At 47.2% G+C, this 27,032-nt stretch overlaps 1 long non-coding RNA gene across 2 annotated transcripts in view; it reads right to left on the reverse strand.

Moving 5' to 3' along the window:
* Positions 1–26,881, reverse strand: part of LOC309868661 — an 87,300-nt gene extending 60,419 nt beyond the window's left edge. For both annotated transcript variants that reach the window (XR_014313769.1, XR_014313770.1), the window contains exons 1-3: positions 24,050–26,881; positions 12,850–12,975; positions 12,464–12,563 (exon numbers count right to left, since the gene is read on the reverse strand). This is a non-coding gene — a long non-coding RNA (uncharacterized lncRNA). The remainder of the gene's footprint in view (positions 1–12,463; positions 12,564–12,849; positions 12,976–24,049) is intronic.
* Between the last annotated feature and the right edge of the window lie 151 nt (positions 26,882–27,032).

Below are 27,032 nucleotides of genomic sequence, written 5' to 3' on the forward strand. Positions count from 1 at the left end.
TGATCCCGGGGTCCTGGGATCGAGTCCCACATCAGGCTCCCTGCTCAGCAGGAAGCCTGCTTCTCCCTCGCCCACTCTCCCCGCTTGTGTTCCCTCTCTCACTGTGTCTCTCCCTCTGTCAAATGAATAAATAAGATCTTTAAAGAAAAAGAAGAGAGAGAGCTGAAATGGACTCTTTCCACGTAGCCGAGGGCTTGCACAAACCCAGGATGAGGAACGAGTCCGATGGAAACCAGGCAAAGCAGAGAGCTTCTGGGATGCAGGAAGACCTAGTTCAGTGCATGGGCCAGAATCCATACACCTGAGTGTCAACTCGGGGTCTAATTAAGAAACCAGCACCCCCGTGTCTTACTGGGACAACCAGAAGGATCACCTTTAGGCAGCCTGAAGTCACGGCGGGGAACTGGGGAGACACTTGCCTACGAGTCCTAAAGTGACGTCTGGGACACTTGTCAGCTCTGGAGCAGTGCCCCCATCAGCCCTTTATGAGAGTGTACCAGCCTGGGGACAGCCCCTGCATGGCGTGAACTTGGGGCAGTCTGCACTTCACCATGTACTCAACGCATTCACAACAGTTGTGAAGCCTGGGACTGCGGCATCCGTGTCTTCCCTGCTCGATCAGAAGCACTAGGAGGGGGGGCACCTGGGTGGCTCAGTGGGTTAAAGCCTCTGGCTTCAGCTCAGGTCATGATCTCAGGGTCCTGGGATCGAGCCCCACATCGGGCTCTCTGCTCAGCAGGGAGCCTGCTTCCCCCTCTCTCTCTACCTGCCTCTCTGCCTACTTGTGCTCTTTAAAAAAAAAAAAGAAGAAGAAGAAGAAGAAGCAGCAGCAGCACTAGTAGGACAGGGGCCACTGCGTGCCTTTCCCAGCAGCGCAGCTCAGTGCTAAGCGCAGATTCCCACACAGGGCCAACCCCGATCCATATTTGCTCAGCAAATACATGAATGGCTCCCCGACTCCACACCCACCTCTCTGAAAGCCTGTGCCCTTTTGGAGCACTTTCTCCCTTTCAAGTTTACCCAAGTTCATTTAAATTTAGCTTTAAAAATATGCCCAGAGTACGGGAGCCAAAAAGCCCACCACAACCTGCTTTACAGACCCACCTCTCAGACATGGCGCTGTGGCTCTCAGGTCCCCAAACCCCTTTAATGCTTTCTACCAAGCAGGCACACTGCCCCGTTTGTTCTACACAGTGACTTCCTGTTAGAGACTCATGGCTAAGGGCTGACCATCTCACACAAGGTCACACAGCGAGAGCGTAATCAGGGCATGATAGGAAATATATTTGGTGTTTGTCCCCTACTTCTGGGGCAGAGTTCCGAAAACCCTAGGGATTTTCCGAGTTTTGCTCACGAGGTGACCCGGGTGGGGCTTTCAGGACCCTGGACCCCTCAGGAGTGCAGTGGGGCCTGCAGCTGGGCTCTCTGAACATTCTAGAACAAGGAGATGAGCTTCCTGGCTGGGGAGTGTGGAGAGGTGCTGGGAGGGGGGCCCAGCAGAGAGATCACGGGAGCTCCACTCCCATCTGGGTGCGTGTTCCTGAGTCTCCTCCTTTATAACCAACCGGTAAGGACAAGTAAACTGTCCCCGGAGCTCTGGAGCCGTTTGAGCAAATCCTCAGTCAAGGGGCCGACTTTCCCGGCGTTCACAGAAACAACCTAACACTTGCGATGGGTCTCAGGAGTGGGGGGACAGTCCTGTGGGCCTGAGCCTGTCACCTGCGAGGTCTGCGCTATCCCCAGCAGACAGTGCCAGCATTTCACTGAGTCAGGAGTCACCCAGGGGGTGAGAGAGAACCGGTTGTTATTGGGGAAAGCCCACGTCTCGGCTCGCAAGTGTTCTGTTTAATCAGTGCTGAGCAGGGACTGGCGCGCAGACCCGGCGGATTCACACACGCTGTTTACCAGAGGGTTGTGTCCGCTGCCGGATGTGGCTCTGCTGCTTTCAAAGTCCTCTTGGCTTCCCAGCCCACCTCTGAGCACTGGGACCACGAGGTTCACCCCGCCACCCCAAGCCATGTCTACACTTTGACTCGCTGCCACTCGGCTCCCAGGCTCCCAGCAGGCTCCCTTGAGAGCCCGTCAGTGACTAGGGGACTTCCCGGACTGTCCCACAGGCACCAGGAAGTCAACTAAACAGGACACTTTTTTTCAGTTCTCAGCCCTGTCTTATCTGAGCGTGGCACACAGCGCTGACGCCCAGAACCCCCCGTACCAGACACACAGCAATCACCAGTCCCTCGGTTTCCTCTGATGATGACCAAACAGCGGGCAATGTCTCCCCACCTCCTGAAAATACCAAGGTCCCTCCCCTGACCCTGGGAGGTCCTCATTACGATGCCTGCAGTTAAAAAAAAAAAAAAAGTGAATGTATAAAGAACAGATTTTTCGTCTGCACAGCCTCCTTGGATAGATTTTAGCAAATTGCATTACACGGGTGTTTCCAGGAGAATCTGTTTAAATTCTAGACACATTTTCTCTTGGCACTTGAAACCAGGTTCCAGACAGCGGAAGCGGTTGAATACTAATCACTTGTAGCCGAGGACATTTAAAGACCCATCTTTTACTTTTTTTTTTACAACTTGAATCATCTGTTCCTCATGCTTCTTGCCCAACCCGCTTTTCAGAAAAGAAGTTCGTAAACCAGCAAAATCCATACTTGGGATGAGATCAATGAAATTAGCACGCGGGCTTTCCTTCCTTCATTGATTCGACAAACATTTTTTGGGTGTTTCCTATCCCCAGGCAGAGGACTGAACGCTGGGGGGAGGGAGCGATGAATGAACACTGGCTCGGGGCCTACCCCCAGGTGCCAGAGTCTCGTAAGAGAGCAGGCAGGAAGGAAAGAATCAGACCAATGAGTGCAAGTCAGTGACTCTGGGGGCTCAAGGGCAGAGAGGCTAGGCCTGCGGTCTAAGGAGTGCATTTCACGGGGATTCGAGCTGAGCGAGTTCCAAACGGGGAAGACCGCCCTCCGGACTTGACACTAGGTGTGTCAGAAGCTAACTGGGCAGGAGGGATGGGGGACACTTACTAGGCAGATGCCCCCCAGCAAGTGCAAGGTCCTTCCAAGGGAAGGGCGCACGGCCAGGTCAAGGGAACTTCAGAAAGTCTGTATGACTGCAGGAGTAAATGGTCTAACATGAGGCCAGGGGAGTGGAGAAGGGCCAGGCCACCAGGCAGGTGGCGAGCTGTGCTAAGCACATTTGTCCCAAAGCCCAAAGAACAACTGGACTCCCTGAAGGGCTCTGATCACGGGGCTGACACAATCAAAGCATTACCCGAAAACATTACTTTCACAGTAGCATAATGAGTAAAATCATTCCTGTTGTACTTGTCATCCGAAATAGAAAAACGATACGGATTATCATCTCCTCTAGAGATGACAGTAATGACACGCTGCAACTTGGAGGGTCACAACACACTGGGCGCTAAAACATGGGACTCTTATCCCCTGTTCCCAAGTCTCTGGACATCAGTTTTTAAAGAGTAGATTGAAAATTTGCCCATTTTCACACTGGGTGACCCTCTCAGCTTATGCACTTGATACGCTCACTGACTTCTGAAGTGTGTGGGTATAAAGGACTCAGCCGGGGGTCAGAAATGCAAGCCGCCTGATGTCTACTGCTACGAACCGAACCGTGAAGCCCTGCTCCCCGTTCCCTCTGCACGCTGGCCTATTTCTCCTCCCTTTCTCGGCTCTCAGTCACCCCAACTTCTTAACTGCTGTGTTACTCTCTAAGGCAAGTCGAAATCGTCCTAGACCATTGAAATGTAAACGGGGGGAAAGGACTCAGGGCTCCAAAGAACAAGCAGGAATTGTGAAATGGTTCATACACTCAAAGAGTTAAAATACAAGACTAAAAATTTCAGCAGAGAAAAGGAAATTATTTCTTTTAAAAAGAGCCAGTGGGGGAGGGGTGCCTTGATGGCTCAGGGGGTTAAAGCCTCTGCCCTTGGCTAGGGTCATGATCTCAGGGTCCCAGCCTCGATCCCCCATCGGCTTTCTGCTCAGCGGGGAGCCTGCTTCCCCACTTCTCTCTGCCTGCCTCTCTGCCTACTTGTGATCTCTCTCTCTGTCAAATAAATAAAATCTTAAAAAATAAAATAAAAAATTGGGGCGCCTGGGTGGCTCAGTGGTTAAGCCGCTGCCTTCGGCTCAGGTCATGATCCCAGGGTCCTAGGATCGAGCCCCGCATCGGGCTCTCTGCTCAGCAGGGAGCCTGCTTCCTCCTCTCTCTCTCTCTGCCTGCCTCTCTGCCTACTTACGATCTCTGTCTGTCAAATAAATAAATAAAATCTTTAAAAAAAAAATAAAATAAAATAAAAAATAAAAATAAAAGGCATCTACAAAAAAATTATGGGTAGAAAAATTACACACTTTCCCTCTGAGATCAAGAATGAGCCGAGAATGCCCACCATTACCACCTGTATTCAATGCTGTACCAGAGGGCTGAACGGCAGTAAATCATGATAAATGGGGAAAGAATAGAACTGGAAAGAAAGAAATAAAGCTGTCATCATTCTCTAACTACATAATTGGTTTATGTAAAAAGTCAAAAAAAATTACAGATGAATTATTAAGAGGTAGTATGTGAATTTAACAAGGATAATTTCTGAAAAAGCAATTATTTCTACATTACATACATAATTAGAATCATACATAATTAGAAAATGAAATCTTTAATATACCTTTAATCTCTTTATGTTTGATCTTTGTGAATGTGTTATCCAGTCCAAAAAAAAAAAAAAAATGTTTTTGGTTAAACAGTCTTTAGTTGTGGAAAAAGAAAAGATAATTTCTAACAATAGCATCAAACACACATACACACACACACACACACCCTAATCTGTAGGATAAAAGCAGCCACTTGAGTTTAAAACTCTCCACACCACCTCCCCCTGACGGCCCAAGATCACCAAGGAGTGAAAATAAACCACACACACCTTTGGCATTACCAGAATCAGGAAGAACTTCAAGTTATGCAGAGAAATGTGCACTTAAGCACAACAAAGCTGTCTTGGGAGCTCTGCGGGGGTTCAAGACCTTGGGAGTCAAGAGTGGGGAGAGGAGTCTTAGGGAAATTCTTGAAAAAGAAGAATCCTATACACGGTGCCGTCACACTGAGCTCTGTGCTCAGAAGGACGTTGCACTTGGTTTAAAGCTCTGTTGTCACCCCCTTGAAATTCTTCACAATTTCGTCTTTGAACCAATGCCATCATGCATGGGAATTCAGGGAGGCTCAAAGCGAGTGCAAAGAAAGTGTGTAACGCCCGCAACCGGGTAGGTGAGAAGAGAGCCCCAGAAGACCACCGAGTTTGACCCTGAACTTGTTTTGGCCACACACAGAAGGCAGTGTGTCTGTCCTAGGAAAGGCTAAGGACCAAGCATCATCTTCCTTCTCTCCATTCACTGACCACATACGCTGAAAATTATGCCACGAAGGGGTGGGGGAGCGATAGACACCCCAGAGTGCCTTTTCTTCTCAGCCCTTCGTCATGCATCAGTAACCCAAAGGTAGCAAGTGTTGTTAGAAGGTGAGCATATCTAGAAGTGAAACAGAAACCCTGGGGTTAGTTTTGTACGACCATCCCAACTTCTTCCTACGAAAAAGTACATATGCACATCCAAACCAGGAAATATTCACCGTGTGATTTTGGGGGGTTCCACTCCGAAGTCCAAGGCTCTTATATTTGCACTTAAAATTGCCATGGTGACATAAAGAGGAAGAGTAGAATTCATGCTAACGTTCAAATTTAATTTTTTCTTTACTTAAACGAGATTAAATAGCAGATAAAAAACACCATCGCAGATCAGGAGATGGCAAAAGGAGGGAGCGTGCTTTATATGCCGTGTCCTTCGTGACTTTTTTGCCCTTTTGACCAAAGCGTTGGGCGTCTTCATTTTGCATGTGGTTTCCAAATGATGGAGAAAGTGTGTTGCTATTGCCCGCGGGCATTCTCACTCTGGAAAAAGGGAAACACAAACATGGAATGAGGAAGACAGAGCCTACTTCGCATGTGTGAGATACACGCACTCACACCGACCTTGCGAAAAGAGCCCCTTGCTCGGTTCAGGGCTCTTTGGTGCTGAAATTCTGGAGGAGTTTTGAACAAAGGACCCCACATTTCATCTTGCACTGGACTCCCCGAATTATGTAGACAGTCCTGCATGATGGCAAGGTGACCCATGGGTCCAGCTGAAATTGGAGACATCAATGTAAACTTTTGTTTCTTACGATTCTACACATGCGGATATGTTATAATCAGCGTATGGTTTTATTTACGCACATGCCCACACATTTATCATAGGCCCGGCTATTGAAAAAGCAAGGAATCATCCTCCATCCAGATCCAGGAACAAGGGTTTAGTGGAAACATGGCTTGTTCCATCGCGGAGACGGCTAAAGCACAGAGGAGCATGGACTCTTGGGTCAGAAAGTAGGAAATTACTCAAAAAAAGAGAGGGAAACATGTCGAAGACAGAGGAAGCCGCTCAACTACCCCAATTTTGGGACAATCTGAGCATCAGGAAAGAAAGAGAGAGAGAGAGAGAGAAGGAAGGAAAGACAGGGCGGGCGGGGACCAGAGCGGAGGACGGAAGGGAGACAGTGATGGACTGTGACTCAGTGACTAGAACAGGAATCTGGGAGTCCATAAAATAAAAAGCAGAGAAGTAAATGAAGAAATACATGAGGGGGGAAAGCAGGGCTCTTCCTGACAGTCCAATGCTGAATGATAAATGTGGAAGTGGTAGAACTGGAAAATCACCTTTTTGCAATCATTACAGCAAAGATTGGTTTGGGCAAGAATCATCAGCAGATGCTAAAATTAAGAGAGACGGTTTTAACAAGGAGCAGGATATTTTCACGGTTTTAGTGTTTCCCCCCTAGACTGCCTACTAACTTCAAGGGGAAAGAAAAGACATGTGCAGTGGAAAAACCGAACGCTACTTTGGGCGGGGGACCAAAACCATTAAGAATGAGACGCAGGTAGGTATCATGTGCCCTCAGATGGAGTATCCTGAGAGACACACGCACCAGAAAAGCACCAGTATCGTTATAAGAAAACATTAAAAACCGGGGCGCCTGGGTGGCTCAGCGGGTTGAAGCCTCTGCCTTCGGCTCAGGTCATGATCCCAGAGCTCTGGGATCAAGCCCCGCATCGGGCTCAATGCTCAGCGGAGAGCCTGCTTCCTGCTCTCTCTCTCTCTGCCTGCCTCTCTGCCTGCTTGTGATTTCTGTCAAATAAATAAATAAAATCTTAAAAAAAAAAAAAGGAAAACATTAAAAATCGAAATAAGAGAAAGAATAAACCATATTCATGGATTGAAAAAAACCCAGTACTGTAAAGACGTCAACTTTCCCCAAGAGTCAATGCAGTCTAAATAAACACCCCAGCAACATATTTATGACAACTGAAAAGCTTATTCTAGAATCAGATGGAAATCTGATGGGCCAAGACCAATGAAGACAATCTTAAATAAGAACCAAGTGAGATGATTTACTCTATCCAAAAACAAACCTTATTTTAAAGCCACATTGATTAAAGTGATATTGTGCACATTTAGATAAATAAATCAATGGAATATAATAGAGAATCTAGAAATGGACCCTCTGGATTTATAAGAACATGGCCCTGGAGAGCAATTTGGAAAAGACAATCTAATTAAGTGATGCTAAGTCAATTAGAAGTGGAGGTCATGAGGCAAGACTCCTACGGGTCACAAAAATCAATTCCAGGAGGACTGAAGGTCAGTGTGAAAGGCAAATGATAAAACTTCTAGAAGATTTCTGTCCCAGCTACCAAGCTCTGGTCTCTCAGCTCCAGACCCCCTCTCCTGTGCTTGGTGACTCAGGGGCTGGGACTCTACATCTCTCCTTTGCCGGTTGGTTTCCTGCTAGATTCTGCATTAGGAGCTGCAAGAGGAAGCCAGGGAGATGGGAGATACCGAGCAGAGGCCGCCTCCTTCCGGCTCCGCGTGCTGTTCCGCACGGCTCCCTCCAGCTGCAGCCATCGCCTCCACCGCGGCTGGCTCCAGCCTCCAGCTCAGCCCATCCACTGCTCCCGCGCAGGCGCTCGGAGAAGCAGCTGGACAGCACCTGAGCCATCTGACTTTGAGGTTCCACTAACACCCACTCTTCTCTTTGCTCCCCGGTCTTAGAGGCATGACCTGTTTTCGGAAGCGGTTATCTCCATGTTGCTAGAAGCTTCCCTTTTTGTCTTCAGGCTGTGAGATCCGTGGAGCCATTTCTCCTTATCAAATTATCTCTGTTGTACACGGTGTCTTTTCTGTTCCTGAACTCTGCCACGACGGATTCAGTAACAGGAAGAAGATTCTCATGACCTCGGGGTAAGGAGAGATGTCCTGCGCAGGACACAAAGAGCGCTAACCTTAAAGGAAAAGCTAGAAGAGTTAAATCACTTTGAAAATATCAAAAGACAGCGCTGAAAGGATTAAAAGCCGACTGGACCTCAATAAAGCTGATAAAAAGGGCCAAGACTGCAAAATGTACTTCACAAAAGGAGAGAGACCAATGTCCAAAAAATGCGTAAAAAGGCATTCAACCTAATGTGTCACGAAAGGAATGCAAATTAAAATCAAGAGGAGCTATCACCACAAACGATCAGAAAAACTGGAATTAGAAAGAAAGGCCACAGCGTCACAAACATACCAGCGCACCGTGGGTGCAACGGTCAGTTAGTACAACAGTTAGGAAAGCTGAGAGCATCACCTACCAAAATTCAACGCATGCCCATCGCCAAGCAATTTCACTCCTATTTGCGAGTCAAACTGAAATGCAGGCTCTTTTCACTGGAAGTCATGTGCGAGAACGTTCACAGAAGTATTTTTAGTAATTGCCAAAAACCGGAAATCCACACATGTCCCAAAACAGTAGATGGAAAAATAAATGATGCTATATTCATATAATAAAATACACACGGGAAAGAGAACTCATATATGTATGCAACCTACTCTCAAATTATATAGAAAACCAAAAAAATAATATATTCTATGTATGCAACCAAATGTACGAAGATGTATGAATGAAGGTATGTATGAATCTTAAAAACTTAATGTTGTATGCAACGTATGTATGAATCCTAACAATTTAATGTTGAGGGGGAAAAACAAAATCACTAAAGAAAACATACAATATGATTTATGTTTAACAAAACCAGCAGGACCAAACCATAGTGTTTAGGGACACATGCTTACATGGTAAAACTACTTTTTTTTTTTTTTTTTAAGTAGAGGTCGTTATCAGGATGGTGACTTCTAGAAGATACGGAGTGGGTGGCACGGAAGGAGGGGCACACAGGTGCTGGCAATGTTCTCTTTTTCACCTCGGTGTATATACAACTTTGCTTTTCAATAAACCATAGAGTCCTACTGTATTTGGGAGGGCACCGTTGTGTATGTGTTGTATTTCACAATAAAGAGGATAAAAATGTTGTGGCCCACGCTTCTGAGGATCACTTAAGGATTACATGAGATTAGGTGGGCGTACAGAGAGCTTTGCAAAGTATCTGACAGGTGATGAGCATTCAGGACATGCTTGTGACCCAGCGCAGTACGACTGAGACACAGAAGTAACTCGAACCCAGAGCTAGGAGAAAACAAACCCTCATGAGAAGCTGTCAGAGGACCAGAAATGGTTTCCAATAGATGATAAAGGCTGTGGGTAAAAGGGGGAGGTGAGTTTTAAGTATGTTTGCAATGGATAAATGCCAAAGACTAGGAAATCATTCCTACCATGTTGCCTGGCTCACGAGAGTCTCCCAATAATTATTAGAAATACGGACAGGCAGATGGAATGATGGATGGACGGATGGACGGGTTGATGGATGGAAGGAAGGGTAGATGGGCAGATGAGCAGGAGGCTGAGTGGACGCACAGGTGTGTGGGAAAGTCGTGGGTGTGCGGATGAGTGCATCAGTGAGGCGATCGGTGGGGGTGGGGGGTGGATGCATGGAGGGACTGGATGATAGGTGGGGAGAGTTGGTCTGATGCAAACCTTGCTGCTCCAGAGTGAAGAGACTTTCTCCACGCAGTCCTCTTTGCCCAGAGCTTAGCACAAGACCATACGCAAGCTTTTATTTCGGGCTTTGTGATTACAGGGATGCAGGTGACCACTTTCGCAGACCTTCTCATGGTTCTTCTTGGTTGTTTACTGGCCAGAGGAAGGGGTTACATCAACCTGGATCTCTAATACCTACCATTAGGGGGAAGAGAGCTGATTTTACCTACAAATTAAGTGTCTGGCAGGGCTACCAATTCAGGCTGAAGGCAGAGTATTAGAGTGGTTTTTCCACCCAGACAGACCCCCCATGGGGAGGAAAGGCTAAACTAATGCACATCCAATGGACAGGGACGCAAGCATGAAGAGGAGGCACCAGGCTAAAAACATGTTTTGCTAAGACAGCCTCAAATGACAAGCAGGCATCCGGAATGGAGACCACCAAAGCCACAATTTCCAGTCCAGTATCATATGTAATTGCAGACTTCAAAGTTTTGTTCATTGCAGGGAAACATCACTACATGCACCAAGCAATCACTATGTGCCTTTCACTAAGACTGTCTGGTTCTCAGAACTGCAGACGCCCACGGACTTCAGAGGCACATGCTATTGTCACAAGGTCTTGTACATTGCTTCATTTTTTTCCTATTATAAAGCATAACATTTTTGTGCGTAAATCTGAACATCTCTTCCTACCTCTCTACCCGCCCTTCCCAGTCCCTCATGTTGGATCTATTTCCTTCCAGACTTTTTTCTTTACATGTACACAGACGCATGTTTTTTATTTAAAAAAATGATGTCAAAATATACATGTATAGTATAATAAACAATCTAGTTGGTCTTTGTCCCCAGTTCCTAGAACAGAACTCTAAACCCGTAGAATTTCCTGAGCAATTGGAGTGCCTCATTTTGCATAAAGTGCCCATTTTGATTACACTTGAGTTTATGCAAATGAGGTGACACAGGTAGCGCCCCTGGATAGCTTCGGGATGGAGCTGGTCCCCAGTGATTAGAGGACTAGAACTTTCAGCTCCACCCACCAACCTTGGGGAAGGGGAGAGGAGATGGAGCTCTGTTAAAAACTCTCGCGTGAGATCAGATGAGCTTCCGGGTCCGTGAGCCCGTGGAGGTGCCGGGAGGGTGATGCCCCCAGAGAGGGAACTGGGGACTCTGTGTCCCTTCATCCGTCCCTTGTCCTACACATTTCCTCCATTCTCCTGCTCCTGAGCTGTACCCTTTATAATAAACTGGTAAATATTGGTGAAAGGGTCTTCCTGAGCTCTGTGAGCCATTCTAGCAAATTCTTGAACTTGAGGAAGGGGTCCTGGGAGCCGCAGGATGCAGCCAGTCAGCCAGATGGACAGCGGACATCCTGGGACTGCGGGGGGGGGGGGGTCCTGTGGGACTGAGCCCCTTCCCTTTCGTAACTGGACACTCCCTCCAGAAGTGAACTGAATCACCGGATACGCATCTGGTTGGTGCCTACGATACATTACTTCTCGCTTTTTCACAGTGTTTACTCTAAATAACTTCCAATGGAAGGACTCCACACTTCATTCCCTTCGACCGTTTAAGAGGAAAGCAGACACTAACGAGACCCTCCAAACCCGTCACCGTTTCAGTGTGTGTCCGGCCCCTGGCTTGTGTGCGCTTCTCTTTAACTATAAAGCATCCCCAGCTCCTTTCTGGGACCTGCCCTTGACCTTCTGGAGCCATTAACGCCCAGAACTAGGAGGGGCTGTAAGATTCTGAAAGCCCAGATCCTTCCCTCCAGTCCTACAACCAATACTCTGGAGCTCCCCCACAGGGATAGTGCTGGAATTAGCCTGATTTGATTTATTTCCCTTTCCCGCTCCCACCTCCCTAATCCTATGTTCCGTAATAAATCCGAACCAACCCAATGCAGGGTATATTCCGGGAAGAGGACTCATGACACACAATAATCCACACACACAACAAGCCATCATCTACCAAATTAATCTCCTGTTGACGGACTTTCATGTTATTTCTGAATTTCCCTACCCCAGACCACGCTGCACCCTCCCACATCGGCGCACAGCTCCTCCGATGGCATCTTCCACGGCCGCCCAACCTGCCTACTCGTACCGGTTGCTTTGGTGGACAAGTCAGCTGTCCCGCCTCCTACCGTCATCGTTTAAAAATAAGAAGGTAAACACCCCTGCAAGCAACCCACTACCTTTATTAGCAACCCCAAAGATGCATGACTCAGCGTGCGTGTTTATTTTTCCTGGAGTTAAGTTAGGATCAAAGAGCTCAGCCCACGCTGCTTCCCGAAACGCCCTACTCTCAGATTCCTAAGTAATCAATGGTTATTATCGCACACCCTCGCTGCAGGCCGGTGTAGATGTATTTTCAGATCAATGACTCAGAAAGAGTCCTTTGTCTGAGAAAGTACGGGGTCTCGCGTCTCAGTGTCTAACCTTTTTCCAGCTCCTTGGACGGTCCCAGATACAAACGACGCGGTCCGGAGTGTGGAGAGGCTTCCTTGATTGATGCTACGGGGAGATCTTCTGGGACTTCCTGAAAGGAAAGCACTCCAAGTGGGTTGAATATTCCTTTTTGAACCAAACGGCTAGGACGTATGGAAATCTGTTTGGAACTCTTGTTGAGGAAACCTTTAAAAATGAGCTAAACTATCTTACTCTCCAGGGAATCCCCAGAGCAGGGACTTCCTCCACGTCTTTCTCTCTTGGCCCAGAACCCAACGCATCGGTGAGGTCATCCCTTCCCTTTCTCTCCTCGTGGGTGAACTGGATCTGACAGTGTCTGAAAGTCCCTTCATCTCTGCCTAGGGGTTTCCACTCACCGAACAGCTGCAGACGAAGTTTCAGGATGCCAAGTCTCCATCACCTTAAACGGGCCTGAGCGTGGGCGCAGCTCCCTGGGGCGGCCTCCAGGCGGACTAAGGAAGTCAGTCCGCTTCCAACACAGCCTGCGAGCGAAAGAAGAGGTGTGCAGACCGCACCTCCCAGCGGCCTCCCAGCTTAGCCTCCTTGTGGAAAAGGAGAGAACACTACCCACGTACTCCCAACACCCAAACCTGGCACCAGCTGGGTACAGAACACAGCCATCTCCCCTGAGTGTTAGCGCTCACATCCTAGCAAAGACACGATCTTTTTTTTTTTTTTTTTTTCCCATCAGGGATGACCAACTTAAAACAGTCTCCTACTGACCCACCTCTTCCTGTCCTGGGGGGAAAATATATCCTCAATTAGTCCCAGGCAATTCCTCCCTCTGGTTGGCAGGATGCTGGGCCAAACCATCCAAGAAGGGGAGAATGAAATCTTCAGAAAATCCTCTCGGGCCCGATGCTCAGAGCAAAAGGCAAAGTAAGTGTGGAGAGCACAGACCCTAAACTCTCAGTGGTGGAAGGGAACCCCCGCCATCGGACTGTGCAGGCATGGGGTGGGGAATACAAGTTTTCAGAGTTTGAGTGGTTTACCCAAAGCAGACCATTAAGCGGCAAGTCGGAGGTTGCTGCCTACTTTCTCTCCTAGCTCCTGGTCTGCGGCTCTGTTGACTACAGTACATTGTTAATGTTATTAGAAACACCAGGAACACAAGCAAGAACGTAGCTGACTGGCAAGGCCCCTCTGACCACCTGCCAACACTTTCTTTTTATTATGATTACTATTACTTGTATCATCATCATCATCATCATCATCATTATTATTAAATGCTGGTGTCACTTTTTTTTCACACTTAGCTAAGCTGAAAGTCCTAAAGGGGAAGCACCAGTACGTCCTTTTCCACGGCTTCAGCATCACGCCGGCCCAAGCTGCCCTTCTGGACAAGAACCTCGGGCACTGCCAGCCAGAGAGATGTCGTTCAAAACAGGGCTCTTCACGCCCATGAAATCCACACATCCAGCTAGCTCTGGCCTCCAGCAAAGCCTTCCCACTGTTTGCCCGACCTGGCAGAGCTCTGCACACTAGCCAAAGCAACTCCAAAAAATTAGTCTTTATTTCTCTCAAGTTTGCACCGTCGTAAGGAGAGACACCTGTTGAAAGAATCTCACCCAGAAAAACATAGATCCTGCATTTTTGCATTGAAATTCATTGATTTTTTTTAAAAAGAGGTTGATTAAATTTTATTTCATTTAATGGGGGTCAGAAAAGCAAATAGATGGAAATCCTTCCCCATGACGCTGTTAATGGGACTCAAGAAAACTAATGGCAAAAATGCCAGGTTAAGAGAAAACAACCATTTCCGATTGGTCTGCACAAAAAACACACTTGCTTTTTACACAACTACTTCTGATCTGAGAAAGTGCCAACTGGCCACAGAACCAGGAAACCCTGTCTCTGAGGCTGATCTCTGTCCCAGGTGAACGTGGGTTCTCTCAGCCAGGTGTCATCAGAGAACCAGAGAGGGGCAGACACCGCGTAAGACCAGTGTGGTCCCCAGGCTGCTGGCGCGAGTGCGCCCTCTCCCGCTGTCTACGCACGGCCCACCAGCCAGGGGCTGGGGCCGTGAGCCAGGGTCCCCGCAGGAATTCCATTCTGCTACTCCTGAATGGGAGGGAGCACACTGTGGATGATCAACTCAAGTTTATCATCAGAAGCGGGTAAAGAGGAAAGTACACGCCTTACGAGACCGACTATTTTTGGTCCCAAGTGAGACTTGCTACTTTTCACGAAAATCTGCCCTGAGATTTTGCTCCTTCCCTGGTCTTGGTGGAGCACCAGCGGCTCTCCCTGCCCTTCCGTACCCCCACCACCAGGCTCCAGCCCCAGCTTTGCTTTCTCTTCTCTACACCAGCGACCCAGGTAGAAGAAGGCAGGAATGAACCCCGGGAGTGCCCTTTCTGAGCTAACAACTCACGTCACCAAACACACCCCACCGCTGGCTATTTGGTGACGACATCCTGTCTCCCTCACCTGGAGCAAATCTGTCTGCATCAGGGGACCACATCCTGCCCCCCAGGGATACGCACGCCCACACACCTGTGTGCAACCTCACCAGGGAGCCCCCTCACCTCAAGCCAATTACCCAATTCGTTTAATTTTATGAAAACACTTTAGATTTCTAGAAGGTAACTTGTTTTTTATCTTGCAATAAGCAGCCAAGCTCTAAGAGGAGATACATAGGCAGAAAATTTAAGATTTTTAAGAATTTGTTTTATTTATTTGAGAGAGCAGGCAACAGAGAGAGCACGAGCAGGGGGAGGGGCAGAGGGAGAGGGAGAAGCAGACGCCCCACTGAGCAGGGAGCCCGATTCGGGACTCAGTCCCAGGACTCCAAGATCATCAGTTGAGCCAAAAGCAGACTGAGCCTCCTAGGCACCCCAAGACTTTACTATTTTTAATTGTATATGTGATGGGAGTGATTGTTCCCCTTGTAAGAGATCCCAATATAGAAGTTTCTAGAGTAAAACACAAAGGTCCTGCTTTATCATCTCCACCCACTTTATCTCCAAAACTAACTTACCTGAATTAACAGTTTGATGCATATCCTTCTATATGTATAAGGTTTTTTCTATGTATTAGAATATAATATATATTAATAGCATATATAGGACATAAACGACACCATACAATACAATAATATGTATTAGAGATCTTTTTGAATCTGAACATGTATGTTTATCTCATTATTTTTAATTGTTGCTGCTTTCCATTTTGTGACCATATCATAGTCCTGCAATCAACTCCGTACTGATGGCCACTTAGTTGCTTCAGGTATTGTTATAGTCATATGCACATGATTTTACGTATATGTATAGTCTATATCATTTCTTAATGTAAGGCATTTCAATCATTTCTAAATTTTCCATATTACAAATAACTTATAAATAAATCTTTGACTGCATTTATGTCTAGACATAAATCTAGACAGATTCCTAGGAACTGAATCACTGAATTGGAAGGACAAACTTTTTAAAATCAAAGTTTTACATGCTTACTTATCCAATTACCAATCAGAAAGCAGACACTACTGTTAATCACAAATAACACCAAAAAAGTCACCAAGGAGACTTTTTTAGAGCATATCCTGGGTATCTGTTACCAATTATACCATGCATTTGGCATAAGTTTTCTGAACTATCTCATTCTTTCTCAGATAAATACTTTCATTCTTTCATACTCATTCTTTCTCAGATAAAACAAAGTCCAATGTAGGACTCCCAAGAGCCAAAAGTATGTTCACAAATACCCCCGAATAAGAGCTGAGGCCAAACAGCATTATTTCTATATTAGCCACTCAGCGGGGACAGCAGCTTCCTGTGGCCGATTACGCAAAGGATAGAGACTAAAGAGTTCAGGCATTGGAGTTACATATGGATTTGAATCTACCCCTACAACTGGAAGCTTCTTCTCTCATGATACCTCTCTCATTCATCAACTTCCGTCCCAGTCTTACAACATCCTCCGTCCTGCCCATATCCCGGCTCTCCTAAATTTAACTCATCCTGTCTTTGCCCCCAGATGAACCTTCCCATACGGCAATTTGCATGCCTCCCTTTACAGGGCCTCCCAGTACCTAAGAGAACTCCACTATCTAGGGCAATGGAGAAGACACCATCACGATCACTCGCCCCAGCACCTGGAAGAGAGGAAAAAGGAAAAGAAAACTGGATAAACTCACACATATTTGTGAAAAAGCTGTTGGGAGCTTGGGATTCAAAGTAGTCTACCAACTAGACTGTAGAGGGGGCAAATGTCTCCTCCCTGTGAACGCAGAGGGAGGAGATGGGGACAGGTGGGTGGTTGGATGGGTCGGCCGTGGACTGATGGAAAGCGATGAAAAATCCCTGTGAAGAGTCACTGAGATCAGATACTTAATTTGGTGGTTTCATCCAAGGTTTCTTCACATCAGTTTAGATGTGTGCAATCTGAGAGTTGGAAAAGATAGTTTGGTTTAGCTCAATGGTTCTCAACCTTGGCTGCGTGTTAGAATCACCTAGGAAACTTGAAAGAACCACCATGGGGAGGCAGGGGAAAGGGGGCATCCAGACTAATTACAACCAAACCTCTGCAGGTAAGGCCCAGACCTCAGCCCTTGGTAAAGTTCACATGGTGATGCTGGTGTACTGCCAAAATTAAGCAGCACAGGCTTAGTCAACATGATCATATGATCCCCTGTGGTTTAGGTCAGACTTTAATGTGTTAGACTATTTTATCTCCTTCACCCTACTGAGGGCTCAGGTGATGTACAGATCATCTTTGTATCTCTCCCATTCAACATAGTGCCTTACCTAAAGCCAGTAGAAAAAGGCAATAATAAAAATTAGAGCAGAGATAAATGAAATAGAGATTTAAAACAAACAAACAATAGAAGAGATCCATGAAACCAGACACTCATTCTTTGAAAAAAGCAATAGAATTCTGTCAGCCAGACTCATTAAAAAAAGAGGACTCAAATAAATAAAATCAGAAACGAAGGAGAAATTACTACCAACACCACAGCAATACAAAGGATTATAATTCTATATTATATAAAAATTAGTATACATATAGATTAAATCACATGCCAATGAATTAGACAACCTAGAATAGATAAATTCCTACAAACATATAACCTTCCAAAACCGAATCAGAATGAAATTTAAAAATCTGAAATAAGAAGTGTTAGCAAGGATGTGGAAGAAAAGAAACCTTCATGCACTGTTGGTGGGAAGGCACATTGGTGCAGCCACTGTGGTTCCTCAAAAAATTAAAAATAGAATTATCCTATGATCCCGTAATTCTGCTACTGGCTATTTACCCAAGGAAAATGAAAACACTAGATCAAAAAGATATGCACTTCTGTGTTTATGGCAGCGTTTTTTACAACAGCCAAGATGTGGAAACAGCCCAAGTGTCCAGCTGAAGGGATGAAAAACACACGGTATATAGGCCCAACAGAACATGACTCCGCCATAAAAAAGAATGAACTCTTGCCTTTGCAACAACATGGATGGAGCTAGAGAGTATATACTGCTACGTGAAGTAAGTCACTCAGAGAAAGACAAACACCGTATGAGTTCCTTCGCAAAAAAAAAAAGCAAAAAAACGCGTAAAGAAAGATGAAGAGACAAACGAAAAAGACTCTTAAATACGGAGGACAAACTGGTGGCTGCCAGAAGGGAGGTGGGTGGGGGGATGGGTGAAACAGATGCAGGGGTTAAGGGCGAGCACTTGAGGAGCACCGAGGAACGTGCAGAATTGTCGAATCTTTATACTGTACACCTGAAACTAATATAACAATGGGTGAATGATACTCAAATTTTTAAAAACGGTTAAAGCGGTAAATAAATAAATAAATATAGAGCTTTACATGTAGTAGGGATTCAATAAATGTTCTTGAGGAGACTGATTAAACACACTCCCAGGAGTCACGCTCTCGGAATTCGACACCAGGAACAGAAATCCATTAAAAAAAAAAAAATTACAAATATAACACCTAAAATAAAAGAAAGAAAATGGCATTTCCAAGCCAAAAAAAAAAAATCATACCTTACACCCCTGGCCCAGGAAAATGGAAGTGTCTACATTTCCAGGGAAATCACATGAACAGAAATGAAAGAAAAGGTCCATTCTCTCATCTCACAAGATTGTTCCCACAGGCCTTCTCCTCTTTCTGCAAACTCCCTCTCTAACCAAGTCGGAGCCAGCAAAACAACAAGGACATTAGCTTTATGGCCACCTGGTAACCGTGGTTACCTGGTTTGATTCCTCCTTTACCCATGACAGTCTGCACCATCTAGGGCAAATTATTCAACCTCTCAAATGATTCAACCTTTGAGCCAAACCTTCTTCACGTAGGTTTTTAAAAGATAAGCTAAGGTCTACTATAATTTGGGGGAGAGTTTAAACAAAACTCCACTCAAATAGAACAGCGTCCGATCTAGAAGACAGACGGGAACTCCAAGTTGCTGTGAAAAATGACTTTTACAAGCAGAAGGGAGTGGGAACAAGAAGGTTAAACTAGGCAAAAAAGCATGCTGTTTACTGCTAGGTCACTGTCCTCAGAAGATGACAGGGGTCCATCAGGCAGATGACTGACTAAGTTAAGAACCCATTTCTGGGAGAGCCCCAACTGTTACTAAGTTAAGTCTTGGTTTGGTGACATGGGCTTAGCACAAGTGACTCCATTTGGAGTCTTCTGTCTTGTTTTTAACAATATAAAATGGAGAAAAGAACATAGAACTAGTTCATAGAGCTGTGGAGAAGATTGAGAGCAATGTTCTAAGATTATACAACTAGCTCATAGCAGACATTCAAAGAGGACTTCTGTTTGTTCTTTGGGACCATTTTTTTCCCTATATTTTCTGGTAAGAAAATCAAGCTCTGGCTTCTAGTGATTCCCAGAACTTATCTGGGCACCCAGATCGACCATGGAAGAGATACAAGATATGAGATATGAGATACCCCTAGAAAGGTTCAATTAGGAAAGGTTTCGAAGAGAAAACATCACAGCAGCAGAATGGGGACAGAGCACTGGACTGGCCAGGAAGAGAGACGGCTTTTTCTCCGGATGGAGAGCTGAACTCTTGAACCGACTCAATGTGTTTCCCTTTGTTCTGCCTTCGCCTGGACTAGCCCAGAGCAGTGGGCGGATGGATGTCATTGCCTATTTCCTCCCTGTTGTTTTTATAGACCTACATTTTGAGAGGGCTAATTGTTGGAGTCCTATTCCTTCTTCCCCACAAAGAAGAGAGCTTTGTTCAGCAATTAAATCAGGCTGTCTGAGATGGAAAGCCTTCCATTTTAGAGCAAGGTTTGGCCCCCAAAGTCAAAGAAACGTTGCCTCTTTTTTATGGAGCGGACCATGGTTTCTTCCTCCGAGACCGAATTGGATGTTTCTGTCCCTCAGAAACACTGGTCCCTCCATGGCCTTATATGGGGAGTGAGATCCACTGCCAGCCTAGCAGACTTCTTGTTTCAACTTCCAGCGAATGAACACAAGCAGGCTGCCTCCGGTTTATCCATATAACAGCCTCAGACCTCTCTCTTCCCTTGTTTGGGACTTCTCAAATTTCAGATTCATAGCGAGGTAACCTCACCAGCCACTGAGCTGCCATCCACGAGGTCTTTTTGACACCCAGCTTTGCAGAACAGACGTATTTTTCTTCAGCCTTCTAGAGCCCCTGAGAAAGGCTCATTGCTGTTCTTTTAAGTGATTGTCTGCTCCGAGATTAAAGGGTTTTGTTCTGTGGTTTTAATCCGAGCGTAAACCCCTTCAGTCCTTTCTTTGGGAAATACTGGCCAAGTTCCGTGGTGCAAGTCCTGTGGCAAATCCACCCTTTCAGCTGGAGACTCGGGAGCTTGGGTCCGGCAGGGTGGACAGCCAGCCCCACGAAGCACCCAAGGAGAATGGCAGGGTTGACAGCGGGAAGCAGGAGGCTGCGGGATCTCGAGGAGAAACTTCGAGAAGAACCAGAGGAGTCAGCCTTCAGGAGGGGAATGAAACTGTCTTCTCAGCAGCAGCAGCTGAGAGCTCTTCCCTGAAAGCCCCATGGAGCCCTGCCCCCTCGCGTGGCACTGTTTTCTCTCTCTTTCTGGGGAGGTGACTCTCACTGAAAAAAAGAGCTAGATCGGGGGGGGGGGGGCGGGGGAGGCAAGAGGCAAGCTGGTTTGGTCCCAGCTGCTACTATGCCGGAGACGACTACCGCCCTGCGGACCTCCGTTTCTACATCTGTTAAGTGATGGAGTTGACCGAGAGCCCCGAGAGCCCTCAGCGAATCTAAGCTTCTAAGATGAGAAAAGCTCATATTACAACGTGTTTACCCTCCTCTCTGATAAGAACTAATTTTTTCTCCTGCATCTCCTATAAAAGTTCCTCCTAGCACGTAGCACAGTGTTGGACCGTAACAGGAACTCCATGAATTCTGACAGAGTTAATGAATGAATGAATGAATGAACAGACGAATGAACCCGATTTAACCCTGCTCCTGGCGCTTCCGATTAGTGCCACCCTGGGGAGCCGGGGCCCCAGAGAGCAGTGTAGCCTACCTTTGTCCTTAAATGCCCTTTGCAGCTTCTCATTCCTAATCCCTTGTGAGCTGTGGATTTAAAAGACTAAGAATTACTTGTCCACCTATAATCTGCTTGTTGTCCTGGTGTAAGAAAGCCCAGATTCTTGACTGGGGCTAGGGTGTATTTTGGGTCCAAGTGACCCAGACTGCCCGTTGAGGGCAGCTTTTCCTGGGTAGTGTGTCTTTCTGAAACTGAGTAGCAAGCAGGTTGCTCCAAGGAGACCATAGTGTCTCTAGAAATTCCCTTCCCCTCTGACCAAACCCGTCCTCCGGGGGCCTCTAGTGGGCCTGATACCTTGGAGAACAGAGTTTGGTGGTCATTAAATGTGCTTTGTCTTCCTGTGTCTGGTGCTTTGTTAGTCCCAGTAAGGGATCTGGTGTCACGTCACACTGTGTGTGTGGTCTCTGAGGCCCAGAGAGGCCCAAACAGCTGAGCTGAGGTCACATTGTTCCCTGATGAGCAGAGAGAGAAAGAGCCAGCACTTTAACTCCCAAGCCCTGAAGTTATAAAATGACGAATAACAATGTATGTCAAAGCTTCTCCCCCACTCCGTGTGAAGAGATGCAAAGTGAATTACTAAGAGAGAATAAGGCAGGAGACATGAACAGACACTTCTCCAATGAAGACATGTAAACGGCTAACAGGCACATGAAAAATGTTCATCACCACTAGCCATCAGGGAGATTCAAATCAAAACCACAGTGAGATACCACCTTACACCAGTTAGAATGGCCAAAACTAGCAAGACAGGAAACAACATGTGTTGGAGAGGATGTGGAGAAAGGGGAACCCTCTTCCACTGTTGGTGGGAATGCAAGTTGGTGCAGCCACTCTGGAAAACAGTGTGGAGAGTCCTTAAGAAATTAAAAAGTAGTTTAAATTATAAAAACCATACTGAGAATCTCTGAAAATGCAGTGAGCTCTCACTATGGAAAATGACGGACAGTATTTGTTAGAAATTTCAAGTTTTCAAATAAAAATTAGAACTGTAGAAAACACATCTATCATTTCAAGACTGATGGTTTTTCAATGCTTTACGGATTTTCTGACGGGATCAGAGGGCTATTAATCAATGTGATTTTTTAATAATACATTTTGAAACGTGTCAACATTTAGATCTCCATAACTCAGGGAACCAATATTTCCCAAATGACCTATATTGAATGTTACATAATCATGAGTGGATGAAAAATCAATTCAAAGAGCAAGGTCAATCAAATGAATTTTAACGTAACAAGGTATGAAAAGTTCCACTGGTCCATATCCGATCTAATGCCCCAAGAAAACTTTAAAAAACTACCATGTGTCCACTTTGGGTATAGGATCAAAGAAGAATACTATGCTTTTCTGAAAAGGGTATTGATATACTCTGCCATTTCTATCTATATATCTGTATGAGGCTAGAGCGTCGTTATATCCTTTAGCACAAGCAATAAAGGTCTCAACAGATGCAGCACCAAACCAGACACGAGGATTTGCCATCAAGGAGATTTACGAAAACTATAAATGCCATTTTTCTCACCACATATTTTCTATTTTGAAAATCAGCTGTTTTGCGTAATACGTTATTTATCACCTGTAATGAGTTTATTTTAAAATAAATTATTAAATACATGTACTTTTTTAAAATTTCATGGTTTTCCTTTCAAATATATTATATATGGGGAGAAGTGACCCGTATAAACAAGGGCTCTGTTTAAGAGCGTGAAGGAGTCTGAGATCAGAAAGTTGGGGACTGGCGGCTCTAACTTATAGTACTTTGCTTGTTGTTCTCAATTCAGAACATTCCAGTTGTAGCTGAGCTCCACCTTCAATAGAGAGCCAGGACAGAAAAGAATTCCCTGGGGGTTCACAGTGCCAGGGGTTAATCATTAAAGGAGGCTTCCCTCTGCTGGGTGCCCTGGAGGTGTTTCTACCCTGGGACAATGCACTGTAGGAATTGCTTTGGGGATGGGATAAAGCCTTTGCCTTCTGTTCTCGAAGCAGAGAAACACGCTGCCAATTGCGAAGGTCAGCAAACTTTTCAGGCTGTTTTCCAAAGACGGAGGACAGAAGTTGAGGATTTGGAACTCTCTTTCCCTAAAACTATCTCGGCAGGTGTACCCCGGGAAAGTCCTCGTGGACACCCAGGAACTGGGTATCCCCAAAGATGCTCGTCTCGAGGCCTTGTTTGGAAGAGGTGGGACCGGGAAAAGGCAGAACCTGGGACCCCGAACCTCCCGTTTTCAAGGCTCTGCAAGCATCCCTGAATCACAGCCCTTTGAAGAAAATCGGCCCTTCATTTGGATGCAGACAGACCTTTCCACAGCCCCAGGACACAAAAGCCTGCTTGCTGATTAACACGAGACTCAGTCCCAGACCTGTGGTTGGTGATTCATCTGGCAGGGCCTGGTCAGCTGTGTGGTTCTTAGGCTGCGTGACCTGGCATTCTGATGGACCCAGGCCTACCCCGGGTTGTGCCTGGGCAAAACCAAGCGGGACCATAGAGTTCTCCTGGCCTCAGTTCCACATCCGTAAAGTGGGAATAACAATAACTACTTTGCATCGGAAGGATTAGATTGAAAGCTACCACTCTAGAGTTTACTCTGTGCTGGGATCTGTCAAGGTCCCTCTTCATTTATACGATTCGATCCTCACAAAAAGCCCGAGAATTAATTATGGCATTTCTTCACTTCTAAGGAGAAATTTTGTCTACACTTAACACATCCAAAAATTGAATTCTGTCTTGTGCTGGGTGCGCATATGGTTTGTTCTACTTCGCATTTAAAATTTTAAAAATCTACGGTGAATCTTATAATAAAAAATGCGGCATGAACTTCTCCACTTTATGAATGGGAAACAAGTTAAATCACCTGTCCAAGGCCACACATCTGGACCGCCGTGGGACAGAGCCGGACACAAGACCATCTGTCTCCAAAGCCCGGGGTTGCCTGGTCAGTTCATCCCACCGGCGGACCTGCCTCCCCTCGCCCCACGCAGCCAGGACTTGGAAATGAACTGAGTCGCACCCAGGCTCTAAAGTGTCCCCTCTGCCTCGTTACTCACCAAAGGTAGTCACCAGATTATCCAGGTGAGGTATCCTTGGTTCAGTTTATCCAACGGGCGGGAGGTAGAGTCGCTCCGATGCCTGCAGCTTAGTTAAGGCCTCAAAGAACTGAAAAGGGACAGCTTACCAGTACCCCCCACCCCCCCGCAGCATCGAGGAGCCACTGGTAATGCAACGTCATGAAGCATGTTGTATATGGGGACGCCTCTCCACTGAGCCTACCTCCCCACCACCATTAGTTTCTTTCTTACAGTCCCCCCCACCCAGCCCACCCCAATCTGCACATCTCCCTGTGCGCTGAATCTTATGGGGCTAATGATCCCTGCACACGACAGACATGAGGCTCCCGCGATCGGCATGCGAGCCATTGAATATCGCCAAAGACTTCTCTCCGGGAGTGTGCAAGCAACCCTCTTTAGTCCTAAGTAGCACAAGTCCCACACTTTGGTGTCCTTCTGTGGTCTTGACGGGGGTTCTCTTTTAGTATATGGTCTTAGGAGTACGTCAGAGCCTACAGGTTGAAACCAGTGCCTTTATAAAGATTACCTGAACCTTCGGTGCCTTGTGAAGACCTGCTCACCTGCCAAGAAAATCTTGATCGAAACCCACTCACGCTGTGTGGGAAAAGGAGAGCTCGAGAAGAAGTCAGTAAGACAAGCTTCACAACCCACCCCCGCCAGTCTTCAGTTGCTCCAGCTTTAGCTTAAAAGAGGGCAGCAAGGGGCGCCTGGGAGGCTCCCGGTGTTAAACCACTGCCTTCGGCTCGGGTCATGATCTCAGGGTCCTGGGATCGAGTCCCGCATCAGGCTCTCAGCTCAGCAGGGAGCCTGCTTCCCTCTCCCTCTCTCTCTGCCTGCCTGTCTGCCTACTTGTGATCTCTGTCTGTCCAATAAATAAATAAAATCTGTAAGAAAAATAAAAAAGACAGCAGTGGTTTGTGGGGCAGAAGTAAAAGCCTCCGGGAATCTGGAAGAGTCTGTGTTTTTCTTATCGCTCTGGACGCGTTTCCAATCCGTCTGCTAGGGTAACTGCAGGGCGGGGGGTCAGATTGGTGGCAAAGTTTCTCAGCCTGTTGCTTTCGTTTTACTCACAATGGTTGTTAAGGACTTTGAAGGTAAAGTATTTATGTTGTGGAAACTCATTACTTCCTTTGTGGTTTCTTCTACTGCTTTTAAGTTTGATTTTCGTCCACCCAATATTTTCTTCTCCTTTTCAACAGTCTGATATTTGTTAACACTTTGGTGTTTGGAGGGTGCAATGCTACAGTCTAATTAACTGCCTCTTTTCAAACAGTGGGCTATGTTCCCCAGTTCTGCTTAGTAAATAATCCCAAATTAAAATATTCCCAACAATGCTGGTGAGAAAAACGTTCAATGAGTCATTAGCAAAGTGTGACTGGAGTGTCGGACCGGCTGGTGGCTCCCGGTAGCAGGTCTGGACCACTCAGCCCCAGCAAGAGAGAGTCCCACAGCTCTGTTTACTCAGATGTAAACCCCTCCTAAGGTCCCACTTGCCTGCTCCCCACCCCTCCTGGCCTCCCACCCTCGACGGCACAGTGCCACCTGCTGCTTCTTGGAAGTGCCGGTAAAATTCTTGGAACTCCTGCCCAGATAGGTTTTGGATATTACCTGGGGATTTCCGAAACCCGGGCCAGGACTCCCACGTACTCCTGCTGGGCCGCTGCCGACCTCTCTAAAGACCCAGACCACCTGACCACCAGCTGAGCACCACAGGGAGCGTGACGGAAGGGACAGCCCACGCTTCCCAGCCCCACGGGCGTAACGCTGAGCGGACCCCTCACCTGCTCCCCTAACTCACATTACTGTGGGGAGACCACATTCACTCACAGTTAAAGCCACACACTTTAGAGTCCCAGCTACCCGGATTTGAATCACCAAAATCTGCTTGTCAAGGCAAAGACAAAGTTACCATCATGGGGTCTAAAATTCTGCATCCGTAAAACGGGCAACAAGCTCACCCCGTAGGGCACCCCGAGGAGGACCCCAAAGACGGTCAACTAAATCTTTACCACTGTGGCGGTGAGTACTTGGCCTAATGGCTTCATCTGCTACCGGGGAATTCCTAGTGTGGTCTTCCCGGTACAAAGAGCCACAGCGCGTCCGGCTGGTATTTCGGACCGCGGGAATAGATCTGCTCCTCCGGCCTTCACCCTCCTGCAGCTTTCCGCCTCTTTCTCCGCACCCCGCCCCCACCCACCCGTTCACCACTTCGTCCATATGTATTCAGTCATTATAGCCCTGGCCCAAGGGCGCACACAGACATACCACGGACGTGCCCAAAGGTCATGACACTGACCTTTTGTCAGTATCACGTGTGGGTCAGGCCCGGCCACGGTGGGCGTTGGCGCTCCGGGCGCCAGGCGAGGCCCGTTACCCCGACGCTCTGCCCCACTGTGCCGGGGACAGATCACCTCGGACGTCACTTCAACACGGAGGTGCCGGGCTGCTGACTCCTCGTCTCCTCACACCAGGGCCAGGAAAGTGGGAGCCAGACCTATTTCTGGAGCGTACCCGTGGGGGCCACGGAAGGCACATCTCACCCAGTGAAGGCACCGTGGGTCACCCAGACGCTGCCCGAAGGACACGCTCGGGGCTGCCTTCGGCCGCACGCGGCCCCCAGCCCTGCCCGAAGAGGAGGGTCCTCGTCTGTGGAGAGGGCAGCGCGGACGTCCGACAGCCGGCCTCAGGCACGCCACAGTGGCCCGAGAAGCTCGAGAGCGCTTCCCCCCATAGAAACTGGAAAGGGGCAACAAGGGAGTTGGTGGGAGGATCAGGGACATGAAAGGAGCCCAGACGCGAACACCCACTGGCTTCCTGGAATTCTGCCCGGGACCGTCCGGAGCAGCGCCTGCGGGGCCGGGGGTACGATCGCGGGCCGTCGTGTGCGCGCTGGAGGCACATCCCTATCGCCGTGGACCAGCGTCGGCAGCGGGTGCCCACACGTCCACTCTAAAGGACGAGG

Source organism: Mustela nivalis (assembly GCF_964662115.1).
Source record: "Mustela nivalis genome assembly, chromosome: 7".
NCBI classification, from domain to species: Eukaryota; Metazoa; Chordata; class Mammalia; order Carnivora; family Mustelidae; genus Mustela; species Mustela nivalis.